This window comes from Arachis stenosperma, chromosome 10 (assembly GCF_014773155.1).
Source record: "Arachis stenosperma cultivar V10309 chromosome 10, arast.V10309.gnm1.PFL2, whole genome shotgun sequence".
Taxonomy (NCBI): Eukaryota; Viridiplantae; Streptophyta; class Magnoliopsida; order Fabales; family Fabaceae; genus Arachis; species Arachis stenosperma.
Window position 1 is genome coordinate 133,638,295 of NC_080386.1, and position 11,246 is coordinate 133,649,540.

The 11,246-nt window shown below is 42.6% G+C and overlaps 1 protein-coding gene and 1 pseudogene across 1 annotated transcript in view; both read left to right on the top strand.

The window, feature by feature from the left end:
• Positions 1-1,577: 1,577 nt before the first annotated feature.
• LOC130957839 (receptor-like protein EIX2) lies at positions 1,578-3,983 on the top strand (annotated as a pseudogene).
• Positions 3,984-4,294: 311 nt separating this feature from the next.
• LOC130954657 (receptor-like protein 34) overlaps positions 4,295-11,246 on the top strand; it is a 32,309-nt gene continuing 25,357 nt past the window's right edge. The window contains exon 1 of the mRNA XM_057881414.1: positions 4,295-4,883. The gene's annotated coding sequence lies outside the window, so the exon portion shown is untranslated. The remainder of the gene's footprint in view (positions 4,884-11,246) is intronic.

Genomic DNA, 11,246 nt, shown 5'->3' on the forward strand with positions numbered 1-11,246 from the left:
TAAAGTAAAAAATTGAAGTGATCTTTCAATCAAGTAACAGGAAATTTATTTAAGATTTAATTAAGTTATAGGTTCTTGCAGTTTTATCAAATTTTTAATAAAAAATCTCTGTAGTTTAAAATTTTATAATTATATTCTCATGTTATATAAATTTTCTATTAGATTCCTAACAAGTAACAACAGGTGTTGTTAAAGAGAAAAAGAAACATTCTTAGAAATGTAAGATAAATCGTGGAAGGAATATTCCCATCCATGTTATTTTCAAAACAGGTTGAATTTCAGTGCAATGGCAATGCATGGCAGTTAAACTCTGCCAAGTAGCCAACACCTTTATATAGTAGTAGAGAAGTTGAGTTAAATAGTTGATAGCTCCCTTTCTGCAATTCACCTCTTTTGATGCACCATTTTCTTAAACTCCTGTTGATTCATTTGCTCTGATCCTTGATTCAATACAGCAATAGCCATACCACAATTGTTATGTAACTCTGCATATCTAATTCAATATAGTTGCTTGTTTCCGAGGGCAGAGGCTGTTGATTCTATTTTGTTGGTATTCATTCTATAACAAGTAAATGGTCATGGTCGGATTGAGTATTTACTCTTGTTTTTATTGTATTATTAATTAAATAATCTTATACGCAATCCTAAAATAATCTAGTTTTAATTAGGATGAAAGTTCTTGGACCTTGACGGTAATAATTTCCGGAGTAATATAATTTTAATTATTAGGATGCAAGTTCTTGGACCTTGACGATAATAATTTCCTGACTGCGTTGACTATGGGTATCTAGAAGGAATGCTACTTTCAATCTGTTTTTTTCAAATTATTACATCTCAAGTTGATAAGATCTAGTCGTATATGCATTTTATATTGAGAATAATGTCTCCTAAGTATAGTGGCATTATCAATTTGAAAGTAACACAGATCAAATTAAAAGGAAATTAAGCATTGAATCTTGCTGGCGTAACAAAAGGCAATAGAGTCATTGATTTAAGGGATCATGCAGAAGAGAAAGAAAGAAAATTAAAATATATGGTATGTATTCATTTGAAAAGTGACAAGGATTCAGCAAAGAATTGGACAAAATTGCTGGAACACCTCGACATGAACCAGGCTTATGATCCATTTCAGGTATTTAATTAAACATGATTCTGTTATCTCTATCTGTTGTCCAAACTTATTACTTGGATGGTTAATAATTTGTGGACTTGACAAAGCTACTTCTTGTTCTTCCTCGCTCAGGTTAATATTATTAATCTCACCATCACTGCTCCTAATCTTCAATTCCTAAGTCTTGCCAACAATGGATTTAATGTGTCAAATTTGGATGCTTTACAAAACATGACATCTCTTGACATGCAACTTCAAGAAACTTGAGTATCTTGATCTTTCAAGGTGTGGACTTCATGGCCCAATTCCAAATGCTTTCCAAAATGCAACTTTCATTGAATTTTTGGACTTTTCTGAAAACAACTTTGACTCTTTTCCATCCTGGTTTCACAAGTTTGAGAAACTCAAGCATCTTTTTCTCTCATCTAATAATTTCCAAGATATAATTCCGGATGCTTTACAAAATATGACTAGCATTGAATTCCTTGACCTTTCTGACAACTCTTTCACTTCAGTTCCATCTTGGTTTGTTGAGTTAAAGAAACTTGTCTATCTCAGTCTTTCAAGTAATGAATTAACATCCATGGAATGTTCCATTTCATCCATTTTGAAAAATATGTGTCACCTAAAAAGTTTACATGTAGCAGGAAACAGACTCCGAAAAGAATCCATTGGAAATAATGATTTGTCTACCTGCATTAGACATGATTTGGAGAATCTTGACTTGAGTCAAAATGAATTTAATGATCAATTGCCATCTTGGTTAGGACAACTTGAAAATCTAGGCAACCTTGATTTCCAAGATAATTTTTTCTATGGTCCCATTCCCTCTTCTTTTGGAAAATTACTGAAATTGAAATATTTATATCTATCCAACAACAAGTTAGAAGGGGGCCTTCCTGATTTCATGGGACAACTAGTAAATTTACAGGTCGTTGATCTTTCAAATAATTTATTTAATGGAACCATTACCCAAAATCTTGGACAACTTGTAAATTTACGAGTTCTTTATGTCTCAAATAATTCTTTAAAGGGAACAATTCCTGAGAATATTAGACAACTTGTGAACTTACAAAGTATTGATCTCTCAAATAATTATTTGACAGGAACCATTCCTACGAGTCTTGATCAACTCGTAAATGTAACTAGCCTTGACTTTTCAAATAATTTTTTGAATGGCTCAATTCCTATGGGACTTAATCAACTTGTAAATCTGAATACACTTGATCTTTCAAGAAACAAACTAGATGGGAGAATTTGTATTGATTTTCGAAAACTTGGGATTCTATCATACTTGGATCTATCTTCAAACAATTTGAATGGACCCATTACAGGGGAAGAAAGTTGGCCTTTGTTTATCCCAGAAATGGTGTATTTGAATCTCTCCCATAATCATATTAGTGGCTCACTTCCTGAACATATTGGTCATATAATGCCCAATTTGTCGTCCTTGATTCTTGGAAATAACCTCATAAATGGTTCAATTCCAAAATCATTGTGCCAAGTTGATTATTTGAGTATCCTTGACCTTTCAAAGAACAGACTATCTGGTGAAATCCCCAATTGTTGGAAGGATAACATAGCATGGAAAGAAATAAATTTGTCATCCAACAAACTCACAGGTACTTTTCCAAGCTCATTTGGGAATCTTTCCTCTTTGTCATGGTTGCATTTGAACAATAACAGCCTTCGTGGAGAGTTTCTAGCGTCTGTGAGAAATTTGAAGCAATTGTTGATCTTGGATCTCGGAGAGAATCAACTTTCTGGCACCATCCCATCATGGAGTGCTAACACATTTTCTTCACTACAAATTCTAAGATTGCGGCAAAACAGGTTAGGTGGCAGCATTCCTTCGCAGATTTGTGAACTATCATCCATTCAAATCTTGGACCTTTCTCGCAACAATTTAAATGGTTCAATACCTCGCTGCATAGGCAATCTTCGAGGAATGACTCTTGAGGCTCCTGCTTTGTCTCCTACTTCATCTGCTGCCGCGCTTCTCAATTCGCCTCATGCACGAATATTTGAATCTGATTGGGAAACGGAGGATGTCATAGAAGTCATGAAAGGAAGAGAACTTGACTACATAAGAATCTTGAAGCTTGTAGTCATCATGGATTTGTCCCAGAATAATTTGGTTGGCTCCATTCCAAAAGGAATAACATTGCTCAATGGTTTGCATAGCTTGAATCTATCAAACAATCATTTGATCGGCAAGATCCCTAACATGATAGGGGATATGAGATCACTTGAATCCTTTGATGTTTCAACTAACCAACTCTCGAGTACAATTCCAAGCAGCATGTCAGCCTTAACATCACTAAGTCACTTAAATTTGTCACACAATAACTTCTCTGGGACAATTCCCACAGACAACCAGTTTTTAACATATGATGCATCCAGTTATGCTGGCAACCCATATCTTTGTGGATCTCCTCTACCCAACAAATGTGGTTATTTACATGAAGATCATGGGGGCAGCGAATTTGAAGATGATGACAGCAACTTAGATATATTGGAAAAGTGGTTGTTCTACTTTGTGATTGCAATTGGCTTTGCAACTGGGTTTTGGGGAGTTATTGGGACTTTGTGGTTCAAGAAAACTTGGAGGCATGCTTACTTCAGATGGGTAGAAGATTTAGCCGACATTATCTATGTCACAACTGCAATAAGAATGGCAAAATTGAAGAAGTGGATGATGATGAGAAGCCGTGTTGTTGCTTGATCATGTATTCAAAGGTGGAAATAAATTAAGGAAAGTGAATAATGTTTGATGCATGTATGAATGTATGTGTTTGCATGAATTTGTAATAGAGATTGTCAATTGATGTTTAATCTCCTGGAGAACCTCTGCATAAAACAGAACAACATATCTAACAAAATTATAAATTGAAGTTGAGTTTATAGCTCCCTTCTGCAATTCACCTCTTTTGATGCAGCAATTTTCTTAAATTCCTTTTGATTTCATTTTCTCTGAACCTTGATTCAATGCAGCAGTAACCATACCACAACTGTTATGTAACTATACACTTCATTTGTGGTTCAATATACTTGCTGGTTACTATAATGTCCCAAACTTCTTTTTATTATTATTATTATTACTATCCTACCCTTTAATTTTATCAAAATTCCTACATTACCCTTATTCCTCCTACCCAACCCTAATCCTAAATTACTAAACAACTTCCACTCTTCCTCATCAACCACAGCCCCCCTTCTTTTCAAAACTCACATCATACACATACACCCACGCATAAAAAAAAAGAGAGAACGGCAGAAGGGGCTGCAGCCTCCACGCCTCGCCGCCGAAGTTCTGCTGCTGCCAAGTCGCCATCGACGTCAACCCTAGAGAAAGAGGGAGTCTGGGAGTTGAAGGAAGCTGGAGGAGTGTCGCTGCTGTTAGCGTTTTGCGGTGCCGTCATCATGGTCACCGAGTAGGAGGATGACCTGCGAGGAAGAGAGGGACGTGGTCAGTCTCATCGTCATCAGATACGTCTTTGCCGATGGAGACCCCGTCGCCAAGCTGCTGCGCCGCCGCTGCCACCGTTGGGTTTCCGGGAAGAGGAGCTCGAAGGGGAGAGAGAGAGAACGAGAGAGAGAGTTCGCAGAAAGAGAAACATCACCATACACAAACAGAAGGGGGAGGAGGAACTCACCGGAGGAGAAGGAGACTCGTCGCCGTGCCTCTAGTCGCCAGGAACGGCGCTACCGTCGCCGGAAAACACGTCGGGGCTTCCAAACTCACCGGCAACACTACCTTGCCACTGTTCTGGTTTAGCTTCTTCCCTTAGTCTGTTCTGTTTTCACCTTATCTCTGCCATCATTTCATTTTTCTACCTTGGTTCTTGTTTTGATTTATTTTTGTCTTTGTTCTGTTTTGGATCTTCGAGAATTTTATCTGCCTTTGTCTCTTTATTCGATTTGAAATGACTGCCTGGTGTTGTGGTCATTGTCGCTGTGGTGAGACCACTCTGGGTAGGGCTGGCAATTCATACCCTACCCGCGGGTACCCAACCGGGTCCAACCTGTTTGAGTAGGGTAGAGTACGGTTCGGGTATGCCTACGAGTAGGGTAGGGTACGAGTTTAGGGTGTACCCTATCCTATCCTACCCGCACCTCATATATAACACATATTTTATAAAAATTTCTCTATATAGCGAAGAAAGTGAGAGTTTAACCCACAACTTCTCTTATGTAATGACTTATAATAACTAATAAGTGAATAACCACTAAACTAATTAGTTAATTTAGTAATTTAGAGCATTAGTTTTTTATTTTTTATGTTATTAATTAGTATAAAATTCGAAATAATTGAATTTTATATTTAATTTAAAAAAATTGATATTTCTGCGGATAGGGTAGGATAGGGTAGGGTAGGGTTTAGAATTTTAAGATGCGGGTAGGTTAGAGTTGAGAGATTCTCAACGCGCAGGTAGGGTAGGGTAGAGTTTTAATAAAATTTTTAACCTGCGGGTAGAGTTAGGGTAGGGTCCAAATCCTACCCTACCCTACCCATTGCCAACCCTAACTCTGGGTTTGGTCTCTTCGGTCCGTTAAGACCATCCTGTGAGTAGGCTTTATATTTATAACAGTTTCAAACTTTTGGTTTATGCTACTATAAGTTTTTAATTATATTTATAAAATTATTATTGAAGAACTTTGATTTAATTAGAATAATTGATTTATTGTAGTTGAATAATTATTTTTATAAAATTCATATATTAGAAATTTTACATGAGACTATATATGTTTGATAAAGCTTTATATTATTTTAGAATATTGATTTTATTCGAATATATACTTTTGAATTATTAAAGTATTTGTTGGCACTCACTTTGAAATTATGAAATATGTTTTTATGATTGAGAAAATATGATTTGAAAATATTTCTGATAAGAAAGTACTATCTGATTGATTTGATTCGATATCTTATATATTTGAGAGATTAAAGATTTATTGTGTTTGAAACTATATGTTTTGAATTGGTTTGGGAGGTTCGTATTAGAAAACCGTAGTTAACGGCAGTTATGACGTTAACTTAGATGCATCTGACTCAGACTTCAGCTAGCAGGGGTGTTGCTAGCCTAACGTGTAGGCCACACGTTAGATCTGTTATTCTGTTAGGACACACAAGAGGAAAGGGCTACCCATAGAGGTGAAGCCGCCATGTGTGGACTTTTGATTTGATTTCTGTATGAGAACTCCCTTATTGATTCACCTATTATTATCAACTATTACTTTCTAATTAATATTACTTTTGTTCGGTTGTCGGGTACCGGACGGATCGGGTGAGCAGTTGAGGGAGTGGGGACGCCTTAGTTTTGGTCGCACTTGTTGTGGGTCTGTCGAGTAGCCGAGCACTTGTCTTGGAGAGAGGATGAGGGGGGTGCCACCTGCAAAGACACTCCGACGCTCAAGTCAGCGATGTGCAGGCAGACAAAATAGTGAGGTGAAAGGATATGACGTACCTTGGGAAGGACAGGTCTTTCCCTATTTATACTGTGTCAGAAGTGGGCCCCGAGGGGAGGAGCCCAATTTCCGCGAAGGTTCCTCCCAGCTGTTGTTAGGGAATGATGAGGACGCGTGTCCTGACGTCGTGGCGGACGCAAGGGCTCGATTGCCCGGGTCGGGTTCCCAACGGGTCGGGTCGACCCGTGCGTGGCTTGGGCCAGGCCGCAACAGTGCCCCCACGCGCCGTTAATCTGCCGTATAGGCTATTGACGGCGTGCATCCTATCATTGTTGTCGTCCGGTCGGCCGTTCGTGTGGGAAACGCGCTGCTCGCATGCGTGCCCGTTCGTGGTTCGGGGCGTTCCGTTTCTGCCTTGTTTCTCGCGCGGGGCATTAAATGCCCATAAAAGATTGAAAAACCCCGTGTGTGTAAAGACAGTTCTGCCCCCAAGTCTTTCGCACTTCCTCTAGAGCGGTTTTGAACAGTTTTATGCTTCTCTTCTTCTTTCATTTGTTTGCCTCTCTGATCATACTGTTCGTTCGTCCCTTCTTTGCTCCCATCACTCAAAAGTCGTTTTCATTGCTCTAGCATGCTCTGTCTCAGTTTGAACTTCCACAATCCTCCCAGGTAACTGCTTCATTTCCTTTTGCTGAAATAGTTATTTGCATGTCTGTCATGATCATCTCTTTGGTTCTTGTTCTTTCTGGTTATTTTGTGGGCGCATTTGTGGATGTACTTTCTTTTTCCTTTTATTGGCCATGGGGGGTTTATGTTTCTGTTTGCCCGGGTTCCCGATTGGATCTGGTTCTACAAGGCCATGTTCACTCAGGTGGGGGTTCGCATTCCCCTCTCCTCCTTCCAGATGGAACTCCTGAACCGGATTTCGGTGGCTCCGTCTCAATTGCATCCGAACAGCTGGGCTTCCGTTCGCTGTTTCGAGATGGTATGCGAGTACTTGGAGTTGCCGACCTCTGTTGATGTCTTCCTTTTTTTCTTTAGTCTTACAAACCCTTCGAAGGAGGGGAAACACAAGAAAGGTTTTATGTCCTTTCGGTCCGCCCAAGGCCGGAGGATCTTTGGTTTGTTCGAGGACTCCTACCACGGATTTAAGGACAAGTATTTTAAGGTCGGCCCGGCCAAGGGTCGTCACCCCTTTTGGCTGTCTCTGGAAAAGCAGCGCCTCATCCCGACATATTGGAGCTTCGGGGCGGGGTCTAATCCTTTTATCAAAGTCTCTTATAACAAGATGTCGGCCGTGGACCGGCGGGTGGCCGACATCTTATGGGCGGTTCTTGGGAGGAATAATGTGAATCCACACCTCCTTATGGGTAATCGGGAGGCCGCTCGAGATTATATTCGTGAGTTTCCTTCGTCGTGTCACCGTCTGCTTAAATGTTCCGTTGTTGTTTTTACTAATCCGTTTCGTTCTTGTTTGCAGTGGGACTCTCTGTCGAGGTGACCCGCATGGATAACTTGTTCGAAACTTTCCTTAAGGACGATGCTGGTGAGGACATTGGAGGACAGGAGGCGACGGCTCCTCTAGAAGCTCCTCCGGAAGTGCATCCTCTCGAGGTTGAGGCGTCCGCGAAGGTTGCCACTCCGACTTCCGCAACCCCGATTCCTCCAGAGGTTCCCGTTACCGGGCACTCGTCTTCATCTCGTCGTGAGGAGGAGGAGGAGTTGTCCATCATCCCTACTCCCAAGAGACAGAGGTCGCATTCCAGTCCCGAGGGGGCTCTGACTGTCATGGAAAGGAACTTCGATGCTGGGACGTTTATTGATACCCAGCTGCTCCCGGGTACGGAGGATCACTTCCATGGCACCGACCTCTCGGGGCAAGCTCGGTGGATGTATCGTACCCTTCTTCGCGGTGCGGCCATAGCCCGAAAGGCTGAATCCGAGCTTTTCGGTATGGCTTCGCTTCGTCGGAAGCTTGAATCTGCTGTTGATGCCAACAACAAGTACAAAACCCAAGTTAAAACGCTTCAGGATCGGTTAGTCGAAGCGGGGAGTAAGCTCGACGCCGCCCAGAAAAAGGCTACTTCGGCGGAGGAGAAATTGAAGGTTGCCGATGCCTCTGTGGCCCGCTTGATGGAGCAGGAGGTGACTTTGAAAAACCAATTGAGTGCCGCGCAAGGTCGGGTGTTCGTTCTGGAGAAAGAGCGGAATGAAGCGATGGCGTCCGCTAAGGCTGCTCGGGAGGAAGCCGAGTTGTTCAAGCGGAAACACAAGGAGGTCAGGGAGCAAGGGAAAAATGCGATTTTCACGACTGAAGATGCCCTCAAAGCTCAAGTGAAGATTATTTCTCCGGACTTTGATGTGTCGGCAATTGGTGTTTTCAAGACCATCAAGGATGGGAAGGTTGTTGATATGCCGAAGAAATAGTGTTTGTACTATTAAACTCTTCTTTTGTTGAACCTTGTATTGTGACTTTTGGTGCCCGTTAATGGGCTTATGAGATCGTTTACCCGTTTGTTTAATTTCTAATTTTACTTGCTGTCGTTTCGTTTCCATTTGCTCGTGTTTGCCGTTTGTGGCGTTCTTTTTGTTAAGGTCGTTTACCGCGTTTTTGACCTGAGGGGCTCCCGGGGTGATCAGCCCCGGGGCCGTGTATCCTTGTTTTCGTAGTGGTCGCTTGAAAAGTTAGTGATAACATAGGTAAAAATTCGCTTCTCAAAAGGTTAGTGACAACATAGGCAAAAATGGCGTATGAAAAATCGAGCGAGTTTAATCATTATAATTGATGATATTGAAGTGCTTATTACAGAAATGGCTTAGGAATAAAACCTTCTCAAGTTATCCGCATTCCATGTCCTCGGGACCTCTTTGCCGTTGAGTCTCTCTAGCTTGTATGCTCCTCTGCCGATTACCTCTTTGATTCGGTATGGCCTTTCCCAGTTCGCCGCTAATTTGCCCTCTCCCGGAGTGGGCGGGCCGATGTCGTTACGCCTCAGGACGAGGTCGTTTTCTTCGAACTTCCTTCTGAGCGCTTTGGCGTTGTAGCGTAGAGCTATCCTCTGTTTTAGCGCTGCTTCTGCCAGGTGGGCCATTTCCCTGGTTTCTTCTATCAGATCTTTCTCGACGGCTTCGTTTACTCCCTTCAAGAGTAGCCGTGGACTCGGCTCTCCGATCTCTACGGGTATTACTGCCTCTGTCCTGTAGGTTAGCCGGAAGGGTGTCTCTTTGGTGGAGGATTGTTCGGTTGTTCGGTAGGACCATAGGACCGAAGCCAGCTCGTCGGCCCACGCACCCTTCTTGCTATCTAACCTCTTCTTGAGCCCTTGCAGGATGACCTTATTTGCGGACTCGACCTGCCCGTTTGTCTGTGGGTGCTCTACCGAGGAGAATCTCTGCTTTATGCCCAGGCCGGTGAGAAATTCTGTGAACTTTTTGTCGGTGAATTGTGTCCCGTTGTCCGAGATGACGACCTCCGGGATACCAAACCGTGTTATGACTTGTCTCCACATGAATTTCCTACAATTAGCTGAGGATATGCTGGCCAGTGGTTCAGCCTCTATCCATTTTGTGTAATAGTCGATGGCGACTATGAGGTATCTGACTTGTCCTGGGCCGACGGGAAAAGGTCCTAAGAGATCGACTACCCATTGCGAGAATGGTCGAGAAGCCGTTAGCAAGTTGAGTTCAGAGGCGGGTGCATGATGGAAGTTGGCGTTTTCTTGGCACTTGACACACCTCTTGACGAATTCCTTGGAGTCAGCCATCATTGACGGCCAGTAGTATCCTGCTCGGACTAACTTCCTTGCTAGGGCTTTGCCACCTATATGGTGGCCGCAGCATCCCTCGTGGACTTCCCTGAGGACGTAGTCCGTCTGGTCGGGATGTAAACACTTCAGCAAAGGATGATGGAATCCCTTCCTGAAAAGCTGACCCTGGATGATGGCGTATATGGCGGCTTCTCTTCTTAGCCTTTGGCATCTTTTTCGTCGTCGGGAACCTTGCCGCTTTCTAGGAAGTCGATAATGGGATCCAACCAGGAAGGGCTCAGTTTCGAGAGGTGCAATGTGACTGCTGGTTCTTTTAATTTTCCTTGGATTAGAGACCGGTTACCTTCTCCCGGTTTGGTGCTAGCTAATTTTGACAAGAGGTCTGCTCGTGTGTTCTTTTCTCTCGGGACGTGCTGGATCGTGACTTCTTCAAACTTTCGGCTCAAGTCCTTGACTTTTTCCAAGTATTTCTGTAACAGCGAGTCCCTGGCCTGATAGCTCCCGTTTACTTGAGAGGTGACGATTTGCGAATCGCTGCATATCTCCAACCTTGTTGCCCCGACTTCTGATGCTAAGGTTAGGCCTCCTATAAGGGCTTCGTACTCTGCTTGGTTGTTTGAAACGGGAAAATCGAACTTAATTGATTGCTCGTATACGACTCCAGCCGGGCTTTCCAGGATAACCCCGGCGCCCCCGAACGTCTGGTTGGAGGCTCCGTCTACATGGAGTTTCCACCGTGTGCTCGTGTCTTCGGCTGGGTCCCCCGCTACCTCCACTAGAAAATCCGCCATTGCTTGCGCTTTGATGGCCTGCCGGGGTTCATATTGTATGTCGTATTGAGAGAGCTCAATCGACCAGGTCATCATCCTCCCTGCCAAGTCGGGTTTTTGAAGTACTTGTCGGATTCCCTGATCCATTCTCACGATAATCTGGTGGCTTTGGAAGTACTGCTTTAACCT